The following is a 17,021-nucleotide window of genomic DNA, read 5'->3' as shown; positions in this document are numbered from 1 at the left end:
TATAGTATGCCTGACCCGAAGCCTGAATCGACATATTTTTTGTTTTAAGCCCCATAATTCTTCCTCAGCCAGTCTGGGGTAGAATAGCAGAGAAAGTACAAGTATTAGTAGCATAGCAAAAATGCGTTCCTCATCATTAATATGTTTGCTCACAGTAATTCTGGTCTCCTGGGCAAATCAATGACTGCATCTTTGCCACCCACTCTACCACTGAGCTACTGAGGAATAACAGGATATTAGATCTTATAGAGTTCAATTCCCATTCTCAACCCATGACCAATATGAGCTTGAAGTTTCCTTTGTAGCTCCCGGAACTTCTTCGTAGTGGCTCTGTTCCATGCCTCATTTTATAGGGAGCCCAAAAGTGGCTATATTGCATTATATTCCATCCATATCCCAACTCTATTCATTTAATATCCTTTGGTGCCATTGAGATAAGAGATGTCATTTCTAGTCTATCTCTTTCTATTTATATATATATATGGAAAGTTTAAAAATCATCATATAATAATCCAGAAATTGCAATAGAAAAGAAAAAAAAGGAGGTTTGTGATGATTTTTAAATCTTTTATACTAGGTAATCTAGTATCCTTATGCATGAAGATAATCAATTCGATCATTGTGGTTGGACTCTATTAAGGATTTTTTACCACATTCTCCATAGGGCCCTCTTATCCCTTCCTTCTCGAGCTCACATTATGGAAGAAGGAGAAGAAGGAACTGAGAAGAAAGTATCTGGAACAACCGATTTTATTACGGAACAACTGTTTGATGTTTTGGTTTGTTTACTAAGGATAACTATCAATAAAAAGATTAGATAGAATAGCTTTGACCTTATCAACTGATAGTGAGAAAATGAAACCTTTTTTATCCAAGAACTTGTTTAGTAATACTGTAATGAAAGGAACATAGGAGTTTTTTGCTAGGTATTTGACCAAATAGGATCATCCAATTCCTATAGAACCTATCACTAAAATACCCCTAGAGAGAGATAGGGGTAAGCAAAGCAAAAAAAGGTTTTCCATGAGATGGGAAATAAAACTATTAGCCCCACAGGAGGTTTGTGAATAAGTGATTGTCTGATAATGAGTAAGGAATATCTGTCTTTCTGCTAAACAGGATTTATTGAACTCATAACTCATTAGATACTTTTACGAATGTCAACTAAGTATTGTAAGTAAATTACCCCCGGTTGTTCTATCATTTGATAACCAGAGTCATTATTTGATAAGTGATCACTATGAGCCAAACTCAATAGAATTTGATCAATCCTTTTTTCTGTTGTTAACATGGAGAACTGAACTAAGAATTCTCTTTCTTTATCATCAATCGAATCACTATTTGAGACCTAGGATTCTATTTTATCATCAATCCAATCACCGTTCATGTTTTTTCTTTTTCTTATCAATGAATAGATCTCTTTACTTGTATGACTTAGATGTCTCGTATTTCTCAAAAAATTAATTCGATTGATGGGATTTGGTATGATACTTATGAAATTGACGGTATCGATGAGATTGATATTTAAATATTTCTTCTTAGAACATATCGATTTGACCCAATAAGCGGGACCACCACCCCATTGCATGTTGCCGCGAGAAGCAGAACACCATATTTCTTCTAGAGAATCTTTTAATTGTTCCAGAGCAACTAGAAATAGATTCTTTAACCAGAAAGAATTCAGTTCAGATGTAGGATACCTATCCGGAAGTTTTCGCAACTCAATCATGTATTGTCAGGACCCGTCCAGAATTCCTCCTCCGGAACCCTAGACAGCCCTGATCCCAGGGAAATACCACCGAACCTTCCAACGGAAAATCCGGCAGCACCTCCCCTAAGGGATTTACTTACCACAAATTTACCTGCACTGAAAACACACTTCAAAAATATCCCCTTATTCCTCCCACAAACTACAAACTGGTTCCACAAATTTCAGCACTTCAAAACAAAAATACAGTAATCCAGTGCAAGATAAATACAACAAGAGTGAAAGAAATAGTACAACTGCAATAAAGAAGAACAGGGTACAGTACGAACTAAAACAGCGAGGAAGATCAAGTCCGCTCCGAGTGAACACCGACAACCTGGTACCTAGAGGAACGGAATTTAAGAGTGTGAGATGCTAATCATCTCAGTGAGCGACCCTACTACTCTACACTATCATACCACGGTAATAGGTATATAAATAATAATTATTTGGAAATAATCATGTCTCTCAAAACCCTTACAATTCTCTCAGTTGGAAAGGTTCCCCTTTTAAAACATTTTCACAAAACCCTTTATTCATATTTTCCGAAAACCAAGACATCAATTAAATACCAGAAGCGGTAACAATTATATTTTTAATTCTAATTCAGTTTCCAAACATTTTATTTTTAAAACACAATTCTGAAAATCATTTGATGCACCCACTATATACCAGTGGCGCCAACAGTACCCAGCGTCCCAAGGTACCGCCAGACAGGAGGTTATAGAAAGAAACCGGCATACGGTCGCGTGGCGTCCCACAGCGCCGCTGCTAACCTGGTGTCCCGGCCAAAGGGGGGTGGCCGCCCTCTCCGATGGCATCCACAGGACACCCTCATAATATCAACCGCGCGCTACTCACACCCACCTGCGCGCTAATCACAACCGTGTGCACACTAACCATATCACATATACCATATCACATAATCAGAACACCAGTACGTGCACGGTGCATCTAAAATTCATAAAATCCACAATTTAAATTATAAAACAAATTTCACATTTTTCATAAACATAGCGGGCATAATCCATCCGCTTGAACCGGGAAATTCTCCACAATTTCCTTATAATTAATACCATAAATTCCATGATTTTCAAATCCACCAACTCCCAAATCCATCAATTCAAATATCCACATTTTTTCCAAGCATAAATAATTTCTCGAAATATCATAATCAAATCCCATAATATTTTATGGGCATATTTCATAAAAATTGAAATCACCAACATAACCAAATATTTTCCTTGAAATATTTGAAAATCAAATCGTGCCCAATTTACCATTAAAACCACACCAATTTCAAAATCCTCAAAACCATAAAATAATTCCACACGGCATAAATTTGTAGAATTCGCATTTTCTTAAATCCAATAAATTCATAAATAATTCTACAATAAATCCAATAAATATTTGGCACATAGAAATTAAATTCCAAATATTTAATTCACACATAATATATTCATCAATTAAATTCCCCAAAATTAATTTGAAGGTGGGTCACTCACCTGGAGCACGCAATTAACCCATGATCCACTACGGGATCAATTCTACGACTCACCGGTGCTCCTAGAACAAAATTCACAGACAGTCAAATAAATTAATATTTTATTCGGGTAAATAATACCCGGTACCCGGAGGGTCAAAACACAAACGATAACTAAAATTTACGAATCATATACCGAATCGAAGCTCGAGTGATGCTAATCACAGATCCGGTCTTAATTTCCGATGATCGTACCCGACGGGGTTTGAATTTCGTCGGGAAGCTTTTCGGGTTTCGGCTCCGCAATTCTCCCAAACCGTCGCGAATTGGTGGAAACGGAAGTCGGATTTGGGTTCAGGAGGTCGAACACTGCGGACTGGAGCTGGCCGGAATTTTCGGGTACTCGCCGGAACAGTAACTTCCGGCGGGCCGCCACGTCACCGGCAACCGTCGCCGGAACAGTAATTTCCGACGGTGGCCGTTTGCTGTGAAATTTTGCAGATTTGTAGATCGTGAGGAGAGCAATCCAACGGGACCGACGGTGAGCAAAACGGAGGTCGGACGGCGGAGAAATCACCGTTTGAAGATTTTCGACCCCTCGCCGGAAAACGCTCCGATCCCGGCGCGTCGGTGGTCCGATGGCCGTGATTTTTGGTGGGTAGGCCGGACTTGAGGAGAGGATGCTGGGTGTATGGCGCGTGTACTGTTTATCGGCCGGAATAGTGCCGATTCGCGGTGGCCGGCGGTGGAGGGGGAAAAATCGCCGCCAAACTTCGGACGTCCGATCCGGGCGCGTCCGGCGGCCGTTCGCCGTGAAATTTGGAGGTTTTGCCGGAAATGAGGTGGGCAATCTGGCTGGCCGGCGCGTGTACAGTAACTAGGCCGGAAAAACGTGAAAATGGCCGGCGGCCGGCGGGTCCTCTCTCTCTCTTTCTCTCTCCTCTCTCTTTCTCTCTCTTCTCTCTCTTTCTCTCTCTTCCCCGAGAGTTTTTCAAAATTAAAACCCTGTATGACACTGTTCATGCCACGTGGACCAATCAGAAACTGACACGTGGCGTTTCACTGTTCACCGACCCAAAAAAAATATTAAAATAATACGGTATCCGGTAAACTTCAAACGTCCATAACTTTTTAACCGGATGTCCGTTTTAAGCGTGCCGCTAGTCTATGAACTCGTATCGACGAGTACTTTACAACCATACAAGAGTCAACTCACAATTACATCACAAGAAAAAGTCAACTCCCGGCACCTTTTAGACAGTTTACACTTCAACTTGTTTTGCCCATAACTTTCAAACCGTAGCTCCGTTTTCGACGTGCTACTAGTCTACGAACTCAGGGCGTCATGCACTTCGCCACGGTACCCTAGTCAACTCAAAATTCTTACCGAGTCAAAAAGTCAACTTTTGACCCCTTTTGGTCAACGGTCAACGGTCAACGTGCACGGATTCCGGTGCGATTCGGGACGGGGTGTTACAGCCTTCCCCCCTTACAAAAATTTCGTCCTCGAAATTTCCGCACGTCACTGGAACAGATACGGGTACTGCTCACGCATCTGTGCTTCGGGTTCCCACGTTGCTTCCTCGACTAAGTAGTTCCTTGCCAACCAATCCATGCCCAACACTACTTCAAGTCCGGATAGATCCAACAGGATCAGGTCTGCTTCCATCCCTTGATCTGTGAAATCGTCGGGCGTAGTCCTGGCTCCCTGCTGCGTCATAGCAAACACCCGGCCTTGACTTGTCTGCTGGGTTCTCCTTCCTCTACCTCGACTCGATCCTGCAGACGGCTGTACTGATCCCGAAGAAACTCCTACTGGCTGACTCCCCTGGGAACTCTGTCCTGGAAATATCCCCGTACGCTGTGTCCGTCAACCTGCTTCTAGCACACTGCTGCTACCATAAGGGCAATCCCTCCTTATGTGGCCTGGCTGCCCACACCGAAAGCATAAACCATCCATCTGACACTGCCCAGAATGATTCCCCCTACAAAGTGGACAAATCCGCGGAGAACTAATGCGTGACTGCTGATACGAGCTTGTATCCACACTGATCGAATGGCGAGCTGGCTGGGGCATACGATAACTATCTCTCCTCTGGAATCTGCCTCGTGGGCTTAACCCATCACTGTCTGAGCCTGAGCTATGGCCTTTCTTAGCTGCCCCCTGTCGAGGTACTCCGCTATACGAACCTTCGAAAGATCTGCGCCTTGAGGGTCTGTGTATCTCCTCCTGTCTCTCTAGCTCGAGCGCTGCATCCCTGGCGGACTGATAGGTGGGATGTACTGATCCGGAAAGGGTGTAGCCGATGCTCTCTTTCAATCCGTCTATGAACCTCACCTTCTTCGTGTGATCGTCGGGAATCAGGTGCATGCAGAATTCTAATAGTTCTCGGAATCTCCTCTCGTACTCGATCACTGTCATGTTCCTCTGTCGCAGTTCCTCGAACTCTCTCCTTCTTGCTTCACGGTAGGCAGGAGGACAAAACTCAGTAGAGAAGGCCATCTTGAACTGAGCCCACGTATGCCTTGCACGAACAACTGGGCTAACTTCTCGGGTGAAAAACGTTCTCGCACCGGTAGGAAGTGTGCCGACTTGGTGAGACGATCAATGATTACCCAAATGCCGTCGTACCTTCTAGGTGTGGAAGGAAGCTTGAATACGAAGTCCATGTTGAGTTCTTCCCACTTCCACACGGGAATCGGTAAAGGTTGGAGTAGTCCCGAAGGCTTCTGTCTTTCTGCTTTCACTTGTTGACAAATCAAACACTTTGATACGAAGTCTGCCACTTCTCTCTTCATACCAATCCACCAATAATACTTAACAAGCGTCCGTTACATCTTGGTACTCCCAGGATGCATCGCATACATCGAGCTGTGCGCCTCCTCTAAAATCTCCTTCTTGAGTCCTGGGATATCCGGAACGCAAAGTCGTCCTTTATACACGAGGGCTCCATCCCTCCTTATGGAAAATTCCGGATCAAGACCTTCTTGTACCTTGCCCTTAATTGTCCTCAACTTAGGATCTTCCATTTGGGTCTCTACTATACGATCCACCAACACCGGTCGTACCTGGAAGCTAGCCATAAGAACTCCTGAAGGATGCATATGCATTAACACCCCCATCTTCTTCAACTCCACCATGAGAGGTAGTTGGATGACTTGGATGTGAGCAAGGGATCCAGTAGCCTTCCTACTCAAAGCATCTGCCACTACATTCGCCTAATAGTGACTTTAACTTCCCTCTTGTGCAACTTTCCTTCTCATGCCCACTAATTAAGGATAGTCAAATTGGTCCACGAGAACACGATCTACAAGTCTTGGTCATAGTCGAACGCTAACCATAAGGTGCTTCTAAAGCATGCATCCTTAAACCAACAACCAACTCTCGTGACTCGATCAGCACTTTAAAAGGTTAGATTAGAACTTAAGTCTAATTTCCTCAAATACTGGTATCACCAAGTTAAGGTTGAGATTAATTCACTTATCTTCGATTACCCTCCTAGTACTTACAATTATAAAGCCCTTGCTCCTCATTGATTAACCAATAGTCTTAACCTCGACAAACATCAATCTTTCTTTTAACTAAATTCATCAAGGTCATGAATAAAATTCTCAACATCCAAATATCATTCTTGAAAACCCTAAGTTTCCCTTATTTCAAATAAATTCCATGAATCCACACCTCAAGCAATAAGAAATTTAAATCCTAATTCTAGCATCACCACCAATACTATGAACAAATCACTAGATCCTTAACCCAATAAAGTATTCCACACTTCTTAAATTCTAACTACGTCCCAAAAATCATACTCCTTATCATTGTAAATTATCACCAACAATATCAACCACCTTGAATCGATAAAGCACCACCAATACGAACCTTAAATCTCCAAGGAAATAAGATATCAAGATCTTAGCTTCTAGAATGAAAAATAACCATGCTTAAACATCCAACCATGCCTAAGGAATCATCCTCATCTCATTAACCTCATCAACCACCAAGTAGAACTTTAGTCGCTATCCGGAGCTTGCTTGATTCTCTAAACGCTGTCGTACCTTCTCTTTGTGAATGATAGTTTAAGCACGAAATCCATATTTACATCTCCCTACTTTTACTTATCGGTGACCTAAGTACCTTTATTCGGATCTTGCAACTTCCTTTATCGTGCCAAACCACCATGTCATCCAGTGAGCATTCCATACGTCTTGGTACCCTTGGGGTGTATCGCATACTTTGAATCGCGTGCTTCCTTTAAGATCTCCTTTTTGAACTCAACGATACCCTGCTTTGGATTCTCGACTGGCGATACTTAACCCTTAAGTCGCTCTTGGAAAAACCATAACATAAAACAAATAATAAAATATATTTTTCAAATATACCTAACTTGCATAGGCAATTGTTAAAACTCCACATTGAAATTCATATCTTAAAATCCATAGCATAAAATAAAATATGCACGCTTGTAATGGAGGTACGTACAACACCTTCTACATGTTACGTAATCCATGATTCCAACTGTCGCCGACACTCTGCTACCAATACAAACCAGGGTGGTTGCCTATATTGGCCGTCCAATCCCCTGGACTCGTAGGCAACATGATCATGGGGCTAGCTCTACATGGACCACATTGGTTCGCCGCCTCCATATGGTGCAGTATAGTATCAAACGTTATAACATACAAATACATGTACGAACACAAACCAAAAATACTTGAATAAAACACCTTTAATTTCCAATACCACGTTGAAAAGCATTTAAATTTTGATAATCGATCGGGAAAATATTTTGACGCCTTGAAATCGATCGATCGACACACATCCTTAGACAATCATCATTCTTCTCCATGAACGAAACGGATACCATTCACGATGATAAGCTTGACCTTCAAAAAGAAAAGGCATCCTCGACCATCGACTAGGCCATAGGAATTTCCCGTTAGGCTAGATGATCCTCATTGACACCCTCGAAGATTAGAGTTATTCAAACTCGGGCAACGAATTTACTTCGAGACAAACAGAAAGAACGCTTCCACGCGGGTAAAACGAGAGACTAGACATGGATGGGACACACAACAATGCACAGTCCCTTAGGAATACTAGAACCTAGAGCTCTGATACCAACTGTCAGGACCCGTCCAGAATTCCTCCTCCGGAACCCTAGACAGCCCTGATCCCAGGGAAATACCACCGAACCTTCCAACGGAAAATCCGGCAGCACCTCCCCTAAGGGATTTACTTACCACAAATTTACCTGCACTGAAAACACACTTCAAAAATATCCCCTTATTCCTCCCACAAACTACAAACTGGTTCCACAAATTTCAGCACTTCAAAACAAAAATACAGTAATCCAGTGCAAGATAAATACAACAAGAGTGAAAGAAATAGTACAACTGCAATAAAGAAGAACAGGGTACAGTACGAACTAAAACAGCGAGGAAGATCAAGTCCGCTCCGAGTGAACACCGACAACCTGGTACCTAGAGGAACGGAATTTAAGAGTGTGAGATGCTAATCATCTCAGTGAGCGACCCTACTACTCTACACTATCATACCACGGTAATAGGTATATAAATAATAATTATTTGGAAATAATCATGTCTCTCAAAACCCTTACAATTCTCTCAGTTGGAAAGGTTCCCCTTTTAAAACATTTTCACAAAACCCTTTATTCATATTTTCCGAAAACCAAGACATCAATTAAATACCAGAAGCGGTAACAATTATATTTTTAATTCTAATTCAGTTTCCAAACATTTTATTTTTAAAACACAATTCTGAAAATCATTTGATGCACCCACTATATACCAGTGGCGCCAACAGTACCCAGCGTCCCAAGGTACCGCCAGACAGGAGGTTATAGAAAGAAACCGGCATACGGTCGCGTGGCGTCCCACAGCGCCGCTGCTAACCTGGTGTCCCGGCCAAAGGGGGGTGGCCGCCCTCTCCGATGGCATCCACAGGACACCCTCATAATATCAACCGCGCGCTACTCACACCCACCTGCGCGCTAATCACAACCGTGTGCACACTAACCATATCACATATACCATATCACATAATCAGAACACCAGTACGTGCACGGTGCATCTAAAATTCATAAAATCCACAATTTAAATTATAAAACAAATTTCACATTTTTCATAAACATAGCGGGCATAATCCATCCGCTTGAACCGGGAAATTCTCCACAATTTCCTTATAATTAATACCATAAATTCCATGATTTTCAAATCCACCAACTCCCAAATCCATCAATTCAAATATCCACATTTTTTCCAAGCATAAATAATTTCTCGAAATATCATAATCAAATCCCATAATATTTTATGGGCATATTTCATAAAAATTGAAATCACCAACATAACCAAATATTTTCCTTGAAATATTTGAAAATCAAATCGTGCCCAATTTACCATTAAAACCACACCAATTTCAAAATCCTCAAAACCATAAAATAATTCCACACGGCATAAATTTGTAGAATTCGCATTTTCTTAAATCCAATAAATTCATAAATAATTCTACAATAAATCCAATAAATATTTGGCACATAGAAATTAAATTCCAAATATTTAATTCACACATAATATATTCATCAATTAAATTCCCCAAAATTAATTTGAAGGTGGGTCACTCACCTGGAGCACGCAATTAACCCATGATCCACTACGGGATCAATTCTACGACTCACCGGTGCTCCTAGAACAAAATTCACAGACAGTCAAATAAATTAATATTTTATTCGGGTAAATAATACCCGGTACCCGGAGGGTCAAAACACAAACGATAACTAAAATTTACGAATCATATACCGAATCGAAGCTCGAGTGATGCTAATCACAGATCCGGTCTTAATTTCCGATGATCGTACCCGACGGGGTTTGAATTTCGTCGGGAAGCTTTTCGGGTTTCGGCTCCGCAATTCTCCCAAACCGTCGCGAATTGGTGGAAACGGAAGTCGGATTTGGGTTCAGGAGGTCGAACACTGCGGACTGGAGCTGGCCGGAATTTTCGGGTACTCGCCGGAACAGTAACTTCCGGCGGGCCGCCACGTCACCGGCAACCGTCGCCGGAACAGTAATTTCCGACGGTGGCCGTTTGCTGTGAAATTTTGCAGATTTGTAGATCGTGAGGAGAGCAATCCAACGGGACCGACGGTGAGCAAAACGGAGGTCGGACGGCGGAGAAATCACCGTTTGAAGATTTTCGACCCCTCGCCGGAAAACGCTCCGATCCCGGCGCGTCGGTGGTCCGATGGCCGTGATTTTTGGTGGGTAGGCCGGACTTGAGGAGAGGATGCTGGGTGTATGGCGCGTGTACTGTTTATCGGCCGGAATAGTGCCGATTCGCGGTGGCCGGCGGTGGAGGGGGAAAAATCGCCGCCAAACTTCGGACGTCCGATCCGGGCGCGTCCGGCGGCCGTTCGCCGTGAAATTTGGAGGTTTTGCCGGAAATGAGGTGGGCAATCTGGCTGGCCGGCGCGTGTACAGTAACTAGGCCGGAAAAACGTGAAAATGGCCGGCGGCCGGCGGGTCCTCTCTCTCTCTTTCTCTCTCCTCTCTCTTTCTCTCTCTTCTCTCTCTTTCTCTCTCTTCCCCGAGAGTTTTTCAAAATTAAAACCCTGTATGACACTGTTCATGCCACGTGGACCAATCAGAAACTGACACGTGGCGTTTCACTGTTCACCGACCCAAAAAAAATATTAAAATAATACGGTATCCGGTAAACTTCAAACGTCCATAACTTTTTAACCGGATGTCCGTTTTAAGCGTGCCGCTAGTCTATGAACTCGTATCGACGAGTACTTTACAACCATACAAGAGTCAACTCACAATTACATCACAAGAAAAAGTCAACTCCCGGCACCTTTTAGACAGTTTACACTTCAACTTGTTTTGCCCATAACTTTCAAACCGTAGCTCCGTTTTCGACGTGCTACTAGTCTACGAACTCAGGGCGTCATGCACTTCGCCACGGTACCCTAGTCAACTCAAAATTCTTACCGAGTCAAAAAGTCAACTTTTGACCCCTTTTGGTCAACGGTCAACGGTCAACGTGCACGGATTCCGGTGCGATTCGGGACGGGGTGTTACATGTATGATGGAATAATCAAAGATTTGACCCTTTCGAACTCTGTCTGTAACTCACTATAGGCTCGAGAAACAAAGAGAAGGTGTGTCCGAATGAGATATCTAGCAACAAGAAGAAGGAAAAGGATTGAATAGAGGAACTCCAAAACATTTGGCGATCTCAGATGTGTCGATATCAATGCTGACTCATTATTTTGATGAATCATTTCTTTGGATAGAAGAAGATTATGTAAACACTTACTTGAAATCTCACTTATCAAATTTAATTATAGAAGACACAGTTTTTTCTGAAGAATTCACCATGATATATCTGATCCACGCATAATATCATGAAAAATGGATACAAATTTTTGGCTGCTACTTAGTATCGACAATAGGTTTAAAAAAGTATCTAAAAATATCAAATTTGGATATTTGTATCCTGTCGAAGTAAGGAACCATGGCATATATGTTTGGAATATATTCCATTTTGAGAGAGTTGAAAAAGCACTATCTCATTGAAAGGTTCTATACATCCACCTTTTCTCAAGGCATTTCTTTAGACAAAGACCCCATTTTTTCCTCTTTTCGGATGGTAAATATTTCTCAGAACATGGAGTGTAAATGAAACCCATGTTTGAATTGAAATTGAGATATTGATGCAAGTTCTTCCTTTCTGAATCAGACAGATTCATATCTGAAAGAGGTTGACAATAAATTCTTTCAAAATTGACTATTTGTCCCTTTGTTAGAAGTGTTCCATAAATGTCTGCGATCGAGTAAATAGCTCTACGAATAAATGGATCGGATCGAATTGGAAAATGGAAAGATTTGTACAAGATATTGAGGAATTGTCCATACATAAAATCATAATTATTGATACAGGCCTTTTCCACATAAAAAGGGAATCCTTTGTTACAATAGAAGCAGAAGTGATGTGGATTATTCAAGAATCGAAGTAAATTTGCTTTATAAAAGGAAAATATCAATGAATTTCTATGAAATGGTTTCACAGGATTTAGACAATTGTCTTGATCATGGGATATCATTGAGAAACAGGAATCCATGTTATCAAAAGATTTCCTGCGATTATTTCTAGTATGGAATGAGTCAATCATCCACATTGGTATCTTATTGAACAAAAATGGTGATACTGTTCCTCCATTGATCAAGAATTTTACTTTTTGGGAAGTATCATGATACGAACCTAGGACGACCTGCTCCTAAACCCGTATTATATTAGCCCGGATCTAATTATGTTCAAGTTCTAATGGTCATCTTGACCCCTAACCAACCTATGATTAGAAACCTTGGTATATAATGAAGATGCCACAATAGGTGATGGAATCCTATTGATAAGTTAAAACTAAAACACTCATTCACTAATGGTGTTTTAGGTGTTCAAAAGAACAAAGACAATTCAATGTCGCAAATAATTTTCTGGATGTTATCAAATTTATGTTCTTCCTCAAAAACAAGCCCTTATATAGGCTAAAAGAAACAAAATAAAACCCTAAAAACAAAAGGTAAAACCGGTCACCTATAGGAATTAAGAAACTTGGCCGAATTCTAATACTTCCTAAACTAAGTGTCCTAAACTAAATTTGATTAATTAATTCCTTTATTTTGAATTAGGAATTTATTAATTTACAATGGAAATAATAAATTAATAACTTTCCTAAACTTATTTTTCCAGCAAATAAATAAATAAAAACTAAGAAGTAATGGAAGTTTCCTAAAACAAAAAGTAAAAACAAATTAGGAAACTAAAATACTAGCTTTTTGACTAAGTTGACTTTGACCAATCTTTGACCAATTTGAACTCCAAATCAGCTTCAATATGCTTTTTAGGATGCCAAATAAGCTGAATATGAAGTCCCACACATTGCCCATTCTTGGAAGAGGAAGAAAAAGCCAACTCAGTAAAATACAGTAAAGCTAGCACAAAATATAGTAAAAAATAGGCCAAATTTGAAGCTATCCGTACAACCCCTTTTTGAATGCCTTTGAAGCTGGATTGACTTGATTTGATATCCTATTAGACATATGTATTGAATCCATATAGATTTGGAACCATTTCATATTCTCAGTGTCCATATTTGCACCAAAATCGCTACCCGAGTCTGTATCAGCTTCCACCACTTGGATGCTTAGAATAGGCTTTGTACCTTCTAGTATGGACAAGCTCTATTGAGAATTGATTACCCCCTGTATAAATGCTCCCAGGTTGTCCTTAAATCTCTTAATTTGAGCTCTTGTGATTGGCCCGGTATTTATCCGTGTCGGATCAGCACCCCAGCAGGTTATCGGTTGAGCAGGCTCAAGCAGAATCACATCATATCATGATCATCCAATAAGAAGGGTTTCCATTTTTTCAAATGAACGATTTGAAGACATATTAAATCTAACAACTGATTGCAGAGTTGATCATTCAGACCTTTCAATTCATAGATGTGGATCTCGGACCTATGAATGGGGATATTCTGCAAACTCATAAAGAAAAAATGAAGTGAATTAGACAAAAAGAGAAGAAACTTGGACAAAAAGAATGGAAGTGACTTAGACAAATCTTTTTTGTTGATAACCTTAGACCAATCAATCAAATATTGATTAATATGTAATCGATCGAACACTACATAAAAATGAAAATGGCTCTTCTGCTCAGAAATGAAATGTTCCAAATGTTCCGGTAAATTCTTGCTCCTATTGGACCATTTGTATCTATATGCATTAGGATCCCGATTCATGGATCTCTCAGTCTGAGAAATAAAAATAAGAGGATCAAACCATTTCTTCTGACTCTTTTTCAAATTTGATAAATGTTGGTTGATCCTATATTTGATTATAGTTCTGTGATTCAGAGTATCATTTCCTATTTGATCCCTTTGAATTCCATATTCAAAGTTACAATCGGATCTATTCATTAAAAATAATCGATTCAATAGATTTCTTATGTACCCATGGGTGCTATATTGGATTTGAATAATATTTCGGATCAATGTATATTGATTGCCTCCATTATGTTGTTGCTAGCAAATACCACTATTTTTGGTTTTATATCTTCCAAATCATTCCCGCATGAGGTCCAGACCCATTTTTTTTTTTTTATCTTTCGATAAAAAGATTCATTTTCTTCATAAAAAATAGGAGGTAGGACCAATAAAGATTTCCTTTTCGATTCATCCTTGGCGTTGAATACCTCATTCAAGAATTGTTTTTTATCCAATTTGTACGAATCAATAGAAAAAGAAAATCCCTTATGATACATCAGATCCAGCTCGATTATTGATAAAGTGAATAGATATGCCATTTCTTGAACTTCTAATTCAAAATCATGGTGTAACGTGTATCCCCCCTGTTCACGTTATGGAATAGATGAAATAAATCAAAAAATGGATTTTTGTTCAAGAATGAAATCTTGTTGGAACTATCCAATTCATCCTTTGGAACTATATCACATCCCAGATCTGATGAAATAGGATGAATTGAGACGGTATTTTGTAAATACGTAATTATCTTGAATATATTAACTATTTCTTTATTTTCTAATCGCTTAGAAAGTACAAAAGAAACATCTTGTTCTTTCTTCAACAATTTCTGATCTCTAATGGACCTCTTAGTAGGATTCGAATCCATATGATGTTTGGACCATCTGGTAGAGAAAAAAGAACAAATGGATCTTGTAGGATTCCTAAGAAATTCTTTGATTTCTTCTGGAAGTAGATGATTAGTCATCTGCTTCTCACGTTCCGTGAATAGCTGGGAAATTTAGGAGTATCCAGAAAGGCATTTAGGGAATCGATCTGATTCTATCTCTATTCGTTTCATTTGAAGAAAGGAAGAATCCCAAAGAATCGATCTTTCTTTTAGTTGTTGAATATATCTTTGATTGATCAATGTGTGATATTCTGAATCCTCATTACTAATGGAATCGAAATGATCTCTGGATCGATTAGAAGATCCTTTCAATTGGCTAGAATTCGTTACTTGAACAAAATTGGATCTTATAGAATCATATTGAATATTTGACGATACATTCCGTACCTTGCTAAAAAACTGATCCTTATTCGTGCAAATTCTTTCCACAATTAAAGAAGAGATCTTGGCGGAATTGCCACATATGAAATTGAGCACAATTTTGCAAAGAAATAGCCCACTTGTTTCTCGAGAAGAGATGGGAAACATGCTCAATATCATTTGATTGAATAGTTCACCTAGCTCCTTGTTGTTTGAAGAAACCGTTCACTTCAATTGGTATTTTTTATGAAAAGCAAACATGAGATAACAAATCCAGTCTATCACTAAGATTTCAAACAACTGACCCAAATTCAAGTTGATTATGTTTCACATCTTCCTCGGAGAAAGACAATTAAACAATTCCCAACCATGGTCCTTGCGGATCAGATCATCCATAGAATATACAAAAAGAAAGTTTAGATATTTGATATCTTTCTCTTTGAATGAGATCTTAATTCCAGCGATGATTTCATTAGATATCTTACAACTACAATCCCTCTTTTTTCTGATCCATTTCCTCCACCACCACGAACCTCTATTAGATTCAGGCATGATACACTTTTTAGTTATTGGGAGAAACCAAGTACTCTCTTTTGGATCCAGGAAACAACTCTCAGAGATCTTTTGGAAGATACAGGAGCGAAATAATCAACTTATTGATATTGGAAAACCCGAAAGATTCTTCCAATGTATCATTTTTGGGTCCAATGAAATTCATGGGTATAGGAAGAAGCCCTGTCAAATAGAGATTTTTTCTTTCGACCATCTTTTGATTGTTAATATGATGTATAAGGACCGCTACTACAAATAGTACTACATCTTTGATCGTAAAATATCAATTGCTTATTGAACCCCGTAAATGTGAATTGCATGAAAGTAGGATACTCCAAATTTGAGAGTCCAAGAGTTTTATAAAATGTTCTTGATGGAAAAACATGTGAACGAAAGATCCCACTGAATTGAATTAGGTCCATGAATCTAAGAAATAGTGAGAATTCTTCATGTCTCTTAATATCTCTCTTAATTCGAAAATCCAGCATTTGAATTGATGTCCTTTCATTGAGTCCTCCTAAATTGCATTGATTTATCCTAAAGATTTCATTTGAATTGGTATTTGGTTATTCACCATGTACAGGGATCCCTGCTAAGCATCCATGGCTGAATGGTTAAAGCGCCCAACTTATAATTGGTAAATTTGTAGGTTCAATTCCCACTGGATGCACGCCAATGGGACCTCCAATAAAGTAAGTCTATTGGAATTGGCTCTGTATCAATGGAATCTCATCATCCATACACAACGAATTAGTGTGGTATATTTGTATCATAACATATGAGCAGTAAGAACTAGCATTCTTATTGAGACTAGAACTCATAGGGAAGAATATAGATTTATGGATGGAATCAAATATGCAGTATTTACCGACCAAAGTATTCAATTATTGTTGAAAAATGAATATACTTCTAATTTCGAATCACGATCAACTAGGACAAAAATAACGCATTGGGTCGAACTCTTCTTTAGTGTCAAGGTAATAGCTATGAATAGTTATCCACTCCTGGGAAAGGGTAGAAGAATGGACCTATTATGGGACATACAACGTATTATAGATGTATGATCATTACACTTCAACTAGATTATTCTATTCCACCGGTTAGAAAGAAACGAACTTAAATCAAAATACATAATAGCATGGCAATACA

The 17,021-nt window shown here is 39.6% G+C and overlaps 1 pseudogene; it reads right to left on the bottom strand.

The window, feature by feature from the left end:
- Window positions 1-788: 788 nt before the first annotated feature.
- LOC132799890 (protein Ycf2-like) lies at window positions 789-16,380 on the bottom strand (annotated as a pseudogene).
- Between the last annotated feature and the right edge of the window lie 641 nt (window positions 16,381-17,021).

This window comes from Ziziphus jujuba, chromosome 11, assembly GCF_031755915.1.
Source record: "Ziziphus jujuba cultivar Dongzao chromosome 11, ASM3175591v1".
NCBI classification, from domain to species: domain Eukaryota; kingdom Viridiplantae; phylum Streptophyta; class Magnoliopsida; order Rosales; family Rhamnaceae; genus Ziziphus; species Ziziphus jujuba.
Note: the sequence above shows the minus strand (reverse complement) of the source record. Positions and strands in the feature narration are given on the sequence as shown.